General features: G+C 40.5%; 1 protein-coding gene across 5 annotated transcripts in view; it reads left to right on the forward strand.

Moving 5' to 3' along the window:
• The first annotated feature begins 4376 nt into the window (after positions 1–4376).
• The window catches only part of LOC124795474, a 66222-nt gene continuing 56270 nt past the window's right edge, over positions 4377–14328 (forward strand). For 2 of the 5 annotated variants that reach the window (XM_047259505.1, XM_047259506.1), the window contains exon 1: positions 4381–4529. The gene's annotated coding sequence lies outside the window, so the exon portion shown is untranslated. Of the gene's footprint in view, positions 4530–14328 lie in introns of all 5 variants that reach the window. The other 3 variants (XM_047259510.1, XM_047259508.1, XM_047259509.1) reach the window with 3 other exon arrangements.

Consider the following 14328-nt stretch of genomic DNA (forward strand, 5'->3'; position numbering starts at 1 on the left):
GCAGCTCGAGAAATGTAAAACTGTGCACTTCACAAAACGCAAAAAATGTAGTATCTTTTGACTATAATATCAATGAGCCACTGTTGGAATAGGTCAACTCATACAAATACCTGGGTGTACCACTTTGTAAGGATATGAAATGGAATGATTGCTTACAAATCACTTGTCTGACGCATCTTAGAATAGTGCTGTATAGTGTGGGCTGTGTGGAAGAGACACTGGACGGTTTTTTAGGTTAGAGGGTCTCAGGAAACCACAGAAGGGCATCCGTCCAAAAGGGGGCAGGTAAATTGCATAAGGTAGTTGTAGAAACGATCGGGATTATAGTTGTAAATTGTCGTAGCTGTGTTGGGAGAGACCCAGAGCTCGAAGCCCTAACAGAAAGCACTGAAGCTCAAATAGTTATAGGTATGGAAAGCTGGTTAAAGCCGGAAATAAGTTCAGCTGAATTTTTTCAAGCGACCTAACATTGTTCACAAAGAATAGATTAAATACATTTGGTGGAGGAGTAATTATTGCTGTCAGAAGTAGTTTACCTTGTAGCGAAATTGAAGTAGATAGTTCCTCCAAAATAGTGTGGGTAGAGGTTATCCTCGACAATTGGACTAAACTATTAATTGGGTCGTTTTACCGAACCCCCGACTCAGAAAATATAGTTGCTGGACAGTTCAAAGAAAACTTGAGTCTCAATACAATTATAGTTGGTGATGACTTCAATCTACCCTCGATATGCTGGAAAAATTATATGTTTAAAGCCGGTGGCAGACATAAAACGTAATCCGAAATTTTACCGAATGCTTCCTCAGAAAATTATTTTGAACAATGTGCGCCCCCAGTAGCTGAGTGGTCAGCGCGATGGACTGTCAATCCTGCCGGCACGGTGGCTCAGCATGTTCGGTCAGAGGGTTAGCTGCCCTCTGTAATAAAAAAACTGAGTTAATCGATTAACAACGAACTTAAACGGATGTCTTACGCCGTCCGCCCCGAGCAGATGCAACGAACAAAAGCGAACAAAATGAGATTAAAAAAAAAAAGTGGTCAGCGCGATGGACTGTCAGTCCTAAGGGCCCAGGTTCGATTCCCGGCTGGGCCAGAGATTTTTTTCACTCAGGGACTGGGTGTTGTGTTGCCTTAATCATCATCATTTCATCCCCATCGACGCGCAAGTCGCCGAAGTGGCGTCAAATCGAAAGACTTGCACCAGGCGAGCGGTCTACCCGAAGGGAGACCCTCGTCACACGTTATTATTATTATTATTATTTTGAACAATTAGTACATGAGCCCACTCGAAGTCTAAACTACTGCGAAAGCATACTTGACCTCTTACCAACAAATAATCCTGGACAAATAGGGTGTATTAGCGACCAAAGGCAGTTGCTGCTAGGCTGAATACCGTAACACCCTCAACCATCAAAAATAAACTCAAAAAACGTTAATTTAAAAAAGTTGATAAAAATGCTCTTAGCGCCTTTTTAAGAGACAGCCTCCACTCCTTCCGTTCTGATCATGTAAGCATAGAAAAGATGTGGAATGATTTCAGAGAAACAGTACCAATGGCAATTAAGAGATATATACCACATAAAGTGATGGTATTGATCCCCCCATGGTACACAAAATGGGTCAGATCACTGTTGCAGAGGCAACGAAAAAAGCATGCCAAATATAAAAGAACGCAAAATCCCCAAGATTGGCAAAGTTTGCAGAAGTTCAAAAGATAGTGCAGACTTCAATGCGAGATGCTTATAATAATTTCCACAACGAAATTCTGTCTCAGGATCTGGCGGAAAACCCAAAGAGATTCTGGGCATACATAAAGCAAAGCAGTGGAAAGACGCAACCAATATCTTCACCGAGTGATAACAACGGTAACATCACTGATGACAGTGCCACAAAGGCAGAGCTATTAAACATGGTTTTCCGAAACTCCTTCACCAAAGAAGATGAAGTAAATATTCCTGAATTCCAGTCAAGAACAACTTCCAAGATGAGAAACATAGCAGCAGATATCCTCGGTGTAGCAAAGCAGCTTAAATTACTTAATAAAGGTAAGGCCTCTGGTCCAGATTGTATACCAGTCAGGTTCCTTTCAGAATATGCTGATACAATAGCTCCATGCTTAGCAATTATATACAACCGCTCACTCACAGAAAGATACACACCTAAAGACTGGAAAATTGCTCAGTTCCCACCAATACCCAAAAAAGGAAACAGGAGTAATCCGCTGAATTACAAGCCCATATCACTAACGTCGATTTGTAGAAGAATAAAAAAAAACGATTTACTGACACATGGTCAGCACGGATTCAGAAAATATGGTACTGGGGGGACACAGCTCTTTATACTCACGAAGTAATGAGTGCTATCGACAGGGGATGTCAAATTGATCCCATATTTTTAGATTTCCAGAAGGCTTTCGACACCATTCCTAACAAGCGTCTTCTAACCAAACTGCGTGCATATGGAATATCGCCTCAGTTGTGCGACTGGATTCGTGATTTCCTGTCAGAAAGGTCCCAGTTCGTAGTAATAGACGGAAAGTCATCGAGTAAAACAAGTAATATCCGGCGTTCCCCAATGAAGTGTTATTGACCCTCTATTGTTCGTTATCTTTATTAGCGACGTAGGAGACAATCTCAGTAGCTGCCTTAGATTGTTTGCAGATGATGCTGTCATTTACCGTCTTGTAAAGTAATCAGATGACCAAAATGAATTGCAAAATTATTTAGATAAGATATCTGTATTGTGCGAAAAGTGGCAATTGACATCCAATAATGAAAAGTGTGAAGTTATTCATATGAGTACTAAAAGAAATTCACTAAAATGTCGATTACGCGGTAAGTCACACAAACCTGAACTATACACTTAGGGATTATAATTACAAATAACCTAAATTGGGACGATCACATATATAATGCTATGGGTAGAGCAAACCAAAGACTGAGATTCATTGGATGAATACTTAGAAGGTGCAGCAGGTCTACTAAAGAGACTGCTAACACCACGCTTGCCCGCCCTATTCTGGAGTGTTTCCGTGCAGTGTGGGATCCGCATCAGGTGGGACTGACGGATGACATCGAAAAAGTTTTAAGAAGGGCAGCTCGTTTTGTATTATAGAGAAATAGGGGAGCTAGTGCCACAGTCATAATACGTGAATTGGAGTGCCAATCATTAAAACAAAGGCGTTTTTCATAAATTCATCTGGTGAAGATGATAGGTACGAAACTCATCTAAACGTTGCGACAAGATGACGCCACCAATCGGCTGATAACCCGAGAAAAATTCATCATTGGAATACGCTGAGAAAGACTGCAATCGCAAAGGCGTTTTTCGTTGCGACGGGATCTTCTCATGAAATTTCAATCACCAGTTTTCTCCTCCGATTGCAAAAATGTACTGTTGACACCCTCCTACAACAGGAGAAATGATCACCACTATAAAATAACAGAAATCAGGGCTCGCACAGAAAAATTTAAGTGCTAGTTTTTCCCGCGCGCCGTTCGAGAGACAGCTTGAAGATGGTTCATTGAACCCTCTGCCAGGCACTTTATTGTGAATATCCGAGTAATCACGTAGATGTAGATTCCTCAAGTGTTGGGAGCCCTACACGACAGGACTAACAGGGGATATTGAGCGTATACAGAGAAGGGCAGCATGAATTGTCACAGGTTTGTTTAATCCACGAGAGAGTGTCACAGAGATATTGAAGGAATTGAGATGGCAGATCCTTGAAAACTGTCCCTAGAAAGTCTGTTAACAAAGTTTCGAGAACTGGTTTTATATGATTACTCTACGTATCGTTCACACAGGGGTCCGTGAGGATAAGATTAGAATAATTACTGCACACACAAAGCACTCAAACGATCATTCTACCCGCGCTCCACACGCGAATGGAACAGGAAGAAAACTTAATAACAGGTACAATTGGACGTATGCTCTGCAGTACACCTCATGGTGGTTTACATTACATTACTACATTTTCCATAAATCATGATTGCGACATTCTGTAATGATGTGGAACATGTCAGTTTAACCTAAGTTTTGATTAGGGCTTTTTTTTTATAGTTACTACTTTATGTCTTAAAATTCATCTGTTGAGTAGAAGGAATTGTCATTCAGAATTTTTTTAAATTTGTTTTTAAATATTGGTTGGCTATCAGTCATTTGACAAATGACCAAAGAGTTTTGTGACAGCATAGTTCACCGTCACCCCCTTTTGTGCAGAGTATAGATGCAGATGTAGATGGCCACAATTTGAAATGCACTGTGGCATGTTTGATGCCGTGGGAGATAACATGTAAACTGATCTTTAACGAAGTATAAAAATCCGCTTTCATTGTTGTTATATTTTAAATGTTTTGTATGCGACACGGAATTTAAAAGGACGATGAACGAGGCCATCGATCTGCAAGCAATATCTTTGGGTTGACAGCTGGCGAATAGCAAGTGACAGCGGAGTCTGTGTAGTGTTGCAAAACATGTAATTGTCAGGGAATGGAAGTTATGGACAAGAGGAAAAGGAATAAATGAAGGTTTCTGATTTGAACCTTTTTGGTATTGCATTGTTTTGTTTTGAAATTTCAGGCTCATCAATGAGATCGGGAAGGCACTACTGAAAACAAAGGGTTAAAACAATTTTGTGACACGAGTTTTATTTTACGTGTTATATCTGCAGATTGCAAGTGAGAGATGGATGATAATACTGTAATTTTCATTAGTTACTTGTAGCTACTTACGCCAGTGTATTAGGACCTAGAGGAGAGTTTCATAATATAATTATCACGAGCTTAAAAAATGATTGTATTTCGTTATTAATATATGTTGAGTTGAAATAGAGATTCGTATTTTTCTTTGCGTGGACTGTGATAAGCGGGGAACGCTGTATCGGTTTCATGTCATAATTACTGGCCTGTTATTCATGCCGAAAGGTTATAATGAAACAGCTCCTTCTTTCACCGGAATTGATTGGGGTGGGGAGAGAGATTTGCCATAGAGTTTTTTATTGGGTAAGACTGAATTCCCTTCTCTAATTTTGCGATATAACATACTCAAACAGCAATGCAGTTTTTTGCTATGACAGTTGTAAATAGACGATTCCATTCCTTTGCTAATCCCCTAATGCAAAAGTATTCAAATCTATTTAGAAGTGTTCTGTCTTTTACCATGTTGAAAGCAGTAATTGTCTAAAACTATACCTGCTATTTGCTGTTTTTAATCAATGGGTTTTATAACAGTGGTTATGCATTCACCGTCTCAGTTGATTTCTTACTTTGAAACCATGTTGGGAACAGGCTAATACTACATTTTTTATTATAAAAGTTATTAACTTATTGTACTTTCTTTCCAGAATTTTTGAAAACAGGATGTTAATGCAAGGGGCAATGGTTTATCACTTTATCTTTGTCACCAGCTTTGAATATTTTAATAACTTTGGATGTTTTTAGTTGATGAGGGAAGATGCCCGTTTCAAATGAGCAGTTACATGCATGAGTGAGGGGACTCAATAATGTATTGGACAGACAGTTGTAAGATTTGGCTGGGCATGCTGTCAACTGCTGCTGATTATGTTGATTTTAGTTATGTAGCAGCCCGGACTGCTTGCTCCTTGCTTACAGATCCACAAACACTGATAATTTACAGCTGTTGATCTGATTTTCTGCTGGCTTCTGATTTCCAACAAAATTAGTTCTCAGTAAATTTTCAGCTATTCCAGTGAAGTAGCTGTTGAATAGATGTGCTATTTTGCTCGATTCAGTAATTACTTTATTTCTTTGTGTAACAAGACAATTTCTTGGCTGTTTCCGTATTTATGATGTCCCACATTGCTTTTACTTTACTTGTAGAATTTTTATATGCCTGTCAGTCATTCTGCATTCTTTTTGTCTGTTTTATAACCTTTTGCAAAATTTTTGTGTTTTGTAGTAAGCGTGCATATCTGCTGTGACATTATTTTCCTTGCAGATTTGGTGCAGTTCTTTTTCTGGCAAGAAATTCTAATTCCCTTAGTAATCCAGCCATTGTCTCTTTTATTCTTTCTGTATTTACTGTTTTTAGAAGAAAGGCTGTATCAAAGTGCTTTATCAGTTTTTGTAGAAATATTTTGAATTTTGTATTCAGACTTCGTTTTTCATAGACAAGAGACCAATCTTCATTGTGAACCCTCTCTAGAAGTTCATTTGTCATTGAACTTCATAATCAGTTTGTTGAATCAGACCTATATCTACTGTTCTTGAATGCAATGTACATTGTGTGTATTCCATAGAAAGCGTAATTTGTGATTCACAGTAGATCAACAGTTGTACTAAGTATTTAGCCAACAGTGGGGAGATTTCTCTACTGCTTGTTGCAAGTTTTCAGTCCCCTTTCAAGCAAAATGTAATTGGTTCATGTTTTGAAAGGTTGTGCTTAAATTTTAGTCTCATTTTGTTCCTTTGTAAATTCTGTTCTATTGAGTCATTTGTTTTTCATGCTATTCATTCTTGACTCCTATGCTCTTTGGAGTTGTTTATCCCCTTTCCTGGAGGCAGGCTACATGTTTGCAGAGTACATTCCCCCCCCCACATCTTTGTACTATGCTTTCTAAGTGTAGCTGTTTTTGCGTATGCTCATGTGAATCCAGGTGGTGATTTCAGTATTAGTGAATCAACAAAGTATTTGTCGCACTTCTATTTCAATCTCTCCACATAAAATTAAAAAAAACTATTCTTCTGACATTACTTTGTAGTGTTAGGGGTGGAATTTACATTGAAAGTTGTTAAATAGTGCTGGGTTTGGGTCGACAGAAGCGTCCGATCCCAAGCGTCTGCTTTGACCCGTGACGTAAGGGTGTTGTCGTGTGTGACGTCATGACGGCGCGGAGTTTGGTTTGAGTGTGGCTGTCTCCAGTTCTGTTTTATCTTATTTTATTTACTTTTCTGATCTGTTTGTTCTATCTCGTGAGATTTTTTTAAATTTAAAAACGCTTATTACTTATTTTAATTATCTGTTTCCTCCAATTTCTGTTTTAGTTTATTATATTTATCTTTCTGATCTGTTCGTTCTATCCTGTGAGATTTTTTTTAAAAAAAGACAAAAAAACACTAATCAGCTACTGAAGCATCTTTATCTTCTATGGGTTGCAGGGGTTTAGGGGTTTATTTATATTTAATTTGCCCCCCCCCCCCCCCCCCCCCCCGCCCAAAACACCCCATTTCCCGCACTTGTCCCGTTAGTGTCATTAGGCTTCTTGTGGAACGTGTGTGTGTTTGTTTTTGTTTCCGCCATATTTCTGACGTCATGGGTCAAAGCAGACGGGCGGGATCGGACGCTTCCGTATTTCCCTGGGTTTCTACATTGGTTTCTCTCTTAACATTCATGACCTCAAAATATTTTTTGTTGATTGATTTTTATTTGTTTGATAAATTGTAGAAATGGTGTAATTTAAAACTATAGATTGATGTTTAATTTATTCTTTATCATGTGACTAGTTTGGTCAAAGAACATTATCCAGCAGAGAACTTTGCTAACAGAATGTTTTGTATGTAAAAAAATACAGATGTAAAAAAAACACAATGTCAAAATATAATATTTATAAATAATCCAGCATGAGATTTTTCACTCTGCAGCAGAGTGTGCGCTGATATGAAACTTCCTGGCCGGCGTGAGTCGTGCTTGGTTAGCTCAGTTGGTAGAGCACTTGCCGTCTGTGAAAGGCAAAGGTCCCGAGTTCGAGTCTCCGTCTGGCACACAGTTTTAATCTGCCAGGAAGTTTTATAAATAATGTTAAGTTGTGCAGTAGTTAGTGGACCTTCCGTGACTTACATGTCCTCTCACTGTTTTTTTCTTTCCTGACCCACCAATGCATTGATGTCCCCTAATAGTATATTAGCAGGTCTGTCAGGGATAGCAGATGTTATCAGCTCAAATTCTTCATTGAAGGCTCAAACTTTTGGCGATTGTCTCCACTGCTGTTATTGACTGGGATGTGCATACTTACTTTTGGGGACTGGAAGTCTGTAACTGTTTTTGAAATCCTTTTGTCAATTATGATATATGTTCCCGCCTACAATCCCTAATGGCTGCAGCGATTTCCAGCAACCACCAAGGCACTGTCTTCCGCCAGGGGCAACTCGAGGAACCAGGAACTGTTTATTTATCCAACTGGGGCCCGCTCCTGAATTTTATACACAACCTTTTGTCGCTCCTCACCTTCAGAGTTCGAGTTGGTGCTTTACACACTTCCTCCTGTATTCAAGAGAATAGGGTCCTGCAGGGCTCTGTACTGAGCGTCCCACTCTCTTTAGTGGTCTCACAGCAGCTGTGGGGTCCTCATTATCGCTCTTCTTATATGCTGACAACTTTTGTATTTCATTTTGCTCATCTATTGGTGGGGCTGAACGTCGACACAGGGAGCTCTGCGGAAAGTGCGATCGTGGGCCCTGACCCACAGCTTACAGTTTTCAGCCTCCAAGACTTGCATCATACACTTCTGTCGCCATTGTACAGTTCTCAACTTTATCTTGATCATCATCTTGTTAATGTGGTAGACTCTTATTGCTTTTTAGGATTGGTTTTTGATGTCCGCTTAACACGGCTTCCCCATCTTCGTCAGGTTAAGCAAATGTGCTGACAGCACCTTAACATTCTTCGATGCCTGAGTAACACCGACTGGAGTGCAAATCGCACTACACTGTTGCAGCTATACAAAGCCCTTGTACAGTCCAGTTTAGACTACGGGAGCATGGCGTATGCTTCAGCATTGGCCTCAGCATGGCAGGTGCTGGCCCCTATACACCACTGTGGAGTTTGACTTGCAAAGGGAGTGTTCCAAATGAGCCCTGTGAGTAGCCTACTCGTGGAAGCTGGCGTTCTTCCATTGCAGATCAGGCGATAACTGCTGGACACATTCGCAGCGTGCCTGACTGTCAAAATTACCATCTCCTTTTCCCTAACACGGCAATCCATCTCCTGCAATGGCAGCCCAGATTGGGGATTACAATTCTAGTCCTTGTCCAGTCCCTTCTCAATGAGCTCTAGTCTTTTTCCTGTCCTCTGGGTCCACTCACATACACCACCATGGCGTTTACCTCTACCACATCTTCATCTAGACCTCTCACAGGTTGCAAAAGACTCGGTTTACTCTGCGGCCCTCCATAGCCTATTTCTCTCTACTCTTGTCTCATCCCAGGGTTCAGAGGTAGTTTACATGGATGGCTTGATGGTTAATGGCTACGTCGGGTTTGCTTATGCTCATGCAGGACATACTCACTTGCACTCCTTGCCTAATAGCTGTAGTGTTTTCACTGCAGAGCTAGTAGCCGTCTCTTGCGATCTTGAGCATATCTGTTCCTGCACAGGGGAGCTCTTCCTCGTTTGTCGCGACTCCTCGAGTGCCTTAAAACCTCTCGACCAGTGCTGCAGTGCTGCCCTTGCCCATCCTTTGGTAATGGCCATCCAAGAGTCTGTTTGAGGACATAAACAATGTGGACGGTCAGTGGTCTTCGTATGGGCTGTGAGACATATTGGAATCCTGGGAAATGAACTTGCTGACAGGCTAGCCAAACAGACTACTCATAAACCGGGTCCATAGATCCACAATAAAATTGGAAATTTCATTTGACTTTTTTAGTGCAATGAAGTACATGAACCCGTATTTAGCTCCATCACACAGTACCAGAAATTTCGCTTGACCTATGTAGCTCATCTACATCTATGTGATTACTCTGCTATTCACAATAATGTGCCTGGCAGAGGGTTCAATGAACCACCTTCAAGCTGTCTCTCTACTGTTCCACTCTTGAATTGCGCACAGGAGAAATGAGCACCTAAATTTTTCTGTGTGTTCCCTGATTTCTCTTATTTTATCGTGATGATCATTTCTCCCTATGTAGGTGAGTCCCAGCAGAATGTTTTCGCAGTCGGAGGAGAAAACTGGTGATCGAAATTTCATGAGAAGTTCCCGTCATAACAAAAAACGCCCTTGTTTTAATGATTACCACTCCAATTCACGTATCATGTCTATGGCACTATCTCCCCTATTTCGCGATAATACAAAACCAGCTGCCCTTCTTTTTACTTTTTCAATGTCAACCGTCAGTCCTACTAGATGCTGATCCCACACCACACACCAATACTACAGAATAAGGCAGACAAGCGTGGTGTAAGCAGTCTCTTTAGCAGACGTGTTGCACCTTCTAAGTGTTCTTCCAATGAATCACAGTCTTTGATTTGCTGTACCCACAACATTATCTATGTGATCATTCAAATTAGGTTATTTGTAATTGTAATCCCTAAATATTTAGTTGAATTTACAGCCTTCATATTGGTGTGACTTATTGCTTAATTGAAATTTAGTGGATTTCTTTTAGTACTCATGTGAATAATTTCACCATTTTCTTTATTGAGGGTCAATTGCCACTTTTCGCACCATACAGATATTTTATCTAAATAAGTTTTGCAATTCGTTTTTGATCATCTGATGACTTTACAAGACAGTAAATGACAGCATCATCTGCAAACAATCTAAGAAAGCTACTGAGACTGTCTCCTACATCTTTAATATAGATCACGAACAATAGAGGGCCTATAACTCTTCCTTGGGGAACGTCAGATATCACTTATGTTTTTTCATCTATTACTACAAACTGTAATCACAAATCCAGTCACACAACTGAGGCGATATTCCATAGGCACACAGCTTTGTTAGAAGATGCTTGTGAGGAACGGTGTCAAAAGCCTTCTGGAAATCCAAAAATATGGAATGAATTTGACATCCCCTGTTGGATGCACTCAATACTTCATGAGTATAAAGAACTAGCTGTGTTTCACAAGAACTACATTTTCAGAATCCCTGCTGACTGTCTCTCTTCAAGGTACTTCATAATGTTCGAATACAGTATATGTTCCAAAACCGTACAGCAAATCGACGTTCATGATATGAGCCTGTAATTCGACGGATTACTCCTACTTCCCTTTTTGGGTATTAGTGTGACTTGAGCAATTTTCCATTCTCAAATGAAGTCTATGATACCTATCACTCAAAGTCTACCATACCACAGAATCGCACACAACTCGACAAATCTCCAGAACTTACTCATATAACTAATATCGAAACTCCAACCTTACCAAAGTATGTAAAACAAACTTGTTGATACCTGCCAATCACAGTTGAACATCATTACCAACAGCTAACAACACAGCCTAAAAATTCATAAAAACTGCATTAACATCTAGAATGAGATTTTCACTCTGCAGCGGAGTGTGCGCTGATATGAAACTTCCTGGCAGATTAAAACTGTGTGCCCGACCGAGACTCGAACTCGCGACCTTTGCCTTTCGCGGGCAAGTGCTCTACCATCTGAGCTACCGAAGCACGACTCACGCCCGGTACTCACAGCTTTACTTCTGCCACTTTGGAAGGTAGGAGAGGAGATACTGGCAGAAGTAAAGCTGTGAGTACCGGGCGCGAGTCGTGCTTCGGTAGCTCAGGTGGTAGAGCACTTGCCCACGAAAGGCAAAGGTCGCGAGTTCGAGTCTCGGTCGGGCACACAGTTTTAATCTGCCAGGAAGTTGCATTAACATCTATTTCTGTGTACAAGAAATGCACAATTATGCACCTTAACAATAAAAAAGACACTTACCAACCAAAGTCAGTTGACACACGAATCTAGCGATAGCAAAAACAATGTCATAAACTCAATCTCTCAAATGGCCAGCCTAAACTTCTTAAATGAGGAACCTCTCCACATAGAAGACCCTACATTTGTGTCTTGCCAACAACACGACGTTATACTGGTCGGCGGCCTGAGATGCGGCAACTTTCCTCAATCATAATATCCATAAATAAAAAATAGAAGAAAAAGAAGCGTAAAAGTAAATCTCCAACTAAAAACAATACACTGCAGTAATAATCCCAAACATGAAAATGAATCTATTACCCATAACTGCCAACTTGAAAGTAACTCACTTGCAAATTGCCAGAATACTACTATCACAAACAGCACTCAAAAGAGCTCAGTATATCACTAACATCTTACTTGGTTGACAAACATAAATATCCCACACTAGAGAGCACCACGGCATACTCAAACATGCCCTCTACAAACTTGGTCCATTTCAAAAAACATCACACACACCGTGGCGTCGCACCACACAGTTAGGTAACTGGTCAAAGTGGACTCACATTATCACAAACTTTGGTTGATGCATGAGAGACAAAAATTCTCTTTTTTTCTGTTGTGCTCTAAGCTAATAAAATTTATCGACATCTTGGGTTGTCGGGTGTTCTGCCGGATATCAGCGTCGTACTTTCACGATATTTCGGTCACGTAGCTCGTGACGTTCATCAGGTGCGACCTGAGACTGCTCCTCTGGACCAGAGACATGGAGATGGAAAACGAGCCCCTGACGGACTGCCAGGCGCACCAGACCGAAGATGGAACACCCAGAAGTGGGACTGGTGGGTGCAGACCGCAGAGGGAACACCCAGAGCCACAGCGGACAAAAAACGGAGCGGCAATGCTCCGACAGGTCGTGGTGAGCGGGTGCGGACCGCAGGGGGAACGCTCGGTACCCCAGACCGTAGATGAAAACCCCAGGAGCGGGTTTGGTGGGCGCAGACCGCAGAGGGAACACCTAGAACCGCAGCGGACGGAAAACGGAGCAGCAACGCTCCAGCAGGTCGCAGGGAATGGGCGCGGACCACAGAGGAAGCGCCTGCAGCCGTTGGTGGAGGGGGAAGGCCATAGGCATAAATACTGGACCAGGTCCACTTGAGGAGCAGTCTCAGGTCGCACCTGATGAAGGTCATGAGCTATGTGACCGAAATATCGTGCAAGTACGATGCTGATATCCGGCAGAACTCCCGACAACCCAAGCTGTCATTAGATCGCCGGGAAAGCCTGAAGAGTTAATAAAATTTAATTAATTAATTTATTAAATGATAATACACACAAATCAGAATTTTACCCTTCAGAAATGTGTTGCTTATAAATAATCTGAAAGGCAAGAGAAATGAATTAGCATTATTTGCATTCCACAGAATTATTTGCAAAAATAAAATAATGAATTTTTCACATTATGGTAGTGTGTACACTGGTTTCAAACTGGCTACCATTTCTATCCAGGACAGCTATGTATATAGTACTTTTCCTGCAAAATGTCAGTTGTCCAGTTTCAAGTCTCAAATAACAAGTGTTTCAATTTGTCAGTAAGTTTGAAGTATAAACACCATGATGCTGAAAATATTTTAACTTACATGTAATTTCTCATTCTGTTTTATTTGTAAAGACTTGTGCTTATAGTCTCCTTCTTCTTCTTCCTCCTCCTCCTCACAGTGTTAGACATTTGCCAGTCATATTCTTTAGTTTGGTGCCTCTGTTGTCTGTGTTCTGTTGCTATCAGATATCTCTACCTTTTTCTTGGAGTACCTATTGATCTTTTCCCTATTGGTTGAGAATTCATTACTATTTTAGACATTCCATTTTCATTCCTTCTTATGACTTGATCTCTCCAGTTATTTCTTTGCTCCCTGATCTGTTCATTTATGCTTTTTAACTCCCAAGTTCTTGTCTGATTGTCCCGTATAAAATCAGATAAACAATAGCCAGCTGTTATTTTCATAAAAACTCCATTGTTGCGGCTAGTATTTTTTGTTGATACCCAGCTATTATTGTCAAAGTATTCCAGCCATAACTTTACGTGGTATTGCCATTGTTTTGTAGACCTTCACTATGGTTTCTTTCCTCATATTTTTATCCAGTGTTCTGTATATGGTTCCATTAATACAACTGAATCTTTCAAATTTTTTGCTATGTCTTTTTCATTTGCGAAGGATGTGGTATTTTCCAAGACATTGGATTCATTCACTTGCTCTATTTTCTATTCATTTATTGCAGTTTTGCTTGGAACTATGTCTTGACCCTTAAAAGCTATGACTTTTATTTTTAAGTTTAGCACTTGCCAGTAATATTTAATTAGTGAATGGGTTTTTGAAGGCTGTACTTGCTGTCAGCTGTAAGAAGCTGGTAATCAGTAAAGACTGTTGGATACTTCTGCCGGATAGAGTAATGGGTTTAAAACTCGTACTTCTTTCGACGATTGTCTCCACATATTGTAAATGTGCAGTAGATATCGAAAGCATTGGAGACGAGCTGCATCTCTGTGGTAAGCTTAAATTTGTCGCTACTTTAACATTCTCTTTTCTGGTAATGGCAATTTTAGAACCTTATTGCATTTGTTGGATTGCTGTTAGTAAGTGGTGTGGTGTCTCTCTTCTGTTTACTAGTTCCTACAGTGTTCTCCTATTTACACTGCCAAAGGTTTCCACATAGTCAGTAGGTAGCAAATGTGTTT

This window comes from Schistocerca piceifrons, chromosome 4 (genome assembly GCF_021461385.2).
Source record: "Schistocerca piceifrons isolate TAMUIC-IGC-003096 chromosome 4, iqSchPice1.1, whole genome shotgun sequence".
NCBI classification, from domain to species: domain Eukaryota; kingdom Metazoa; phylum Arthropoda; class Insecta; order Orthoptera; family Acrididae; genus Schistocerca; species Schistocerca piceifrons.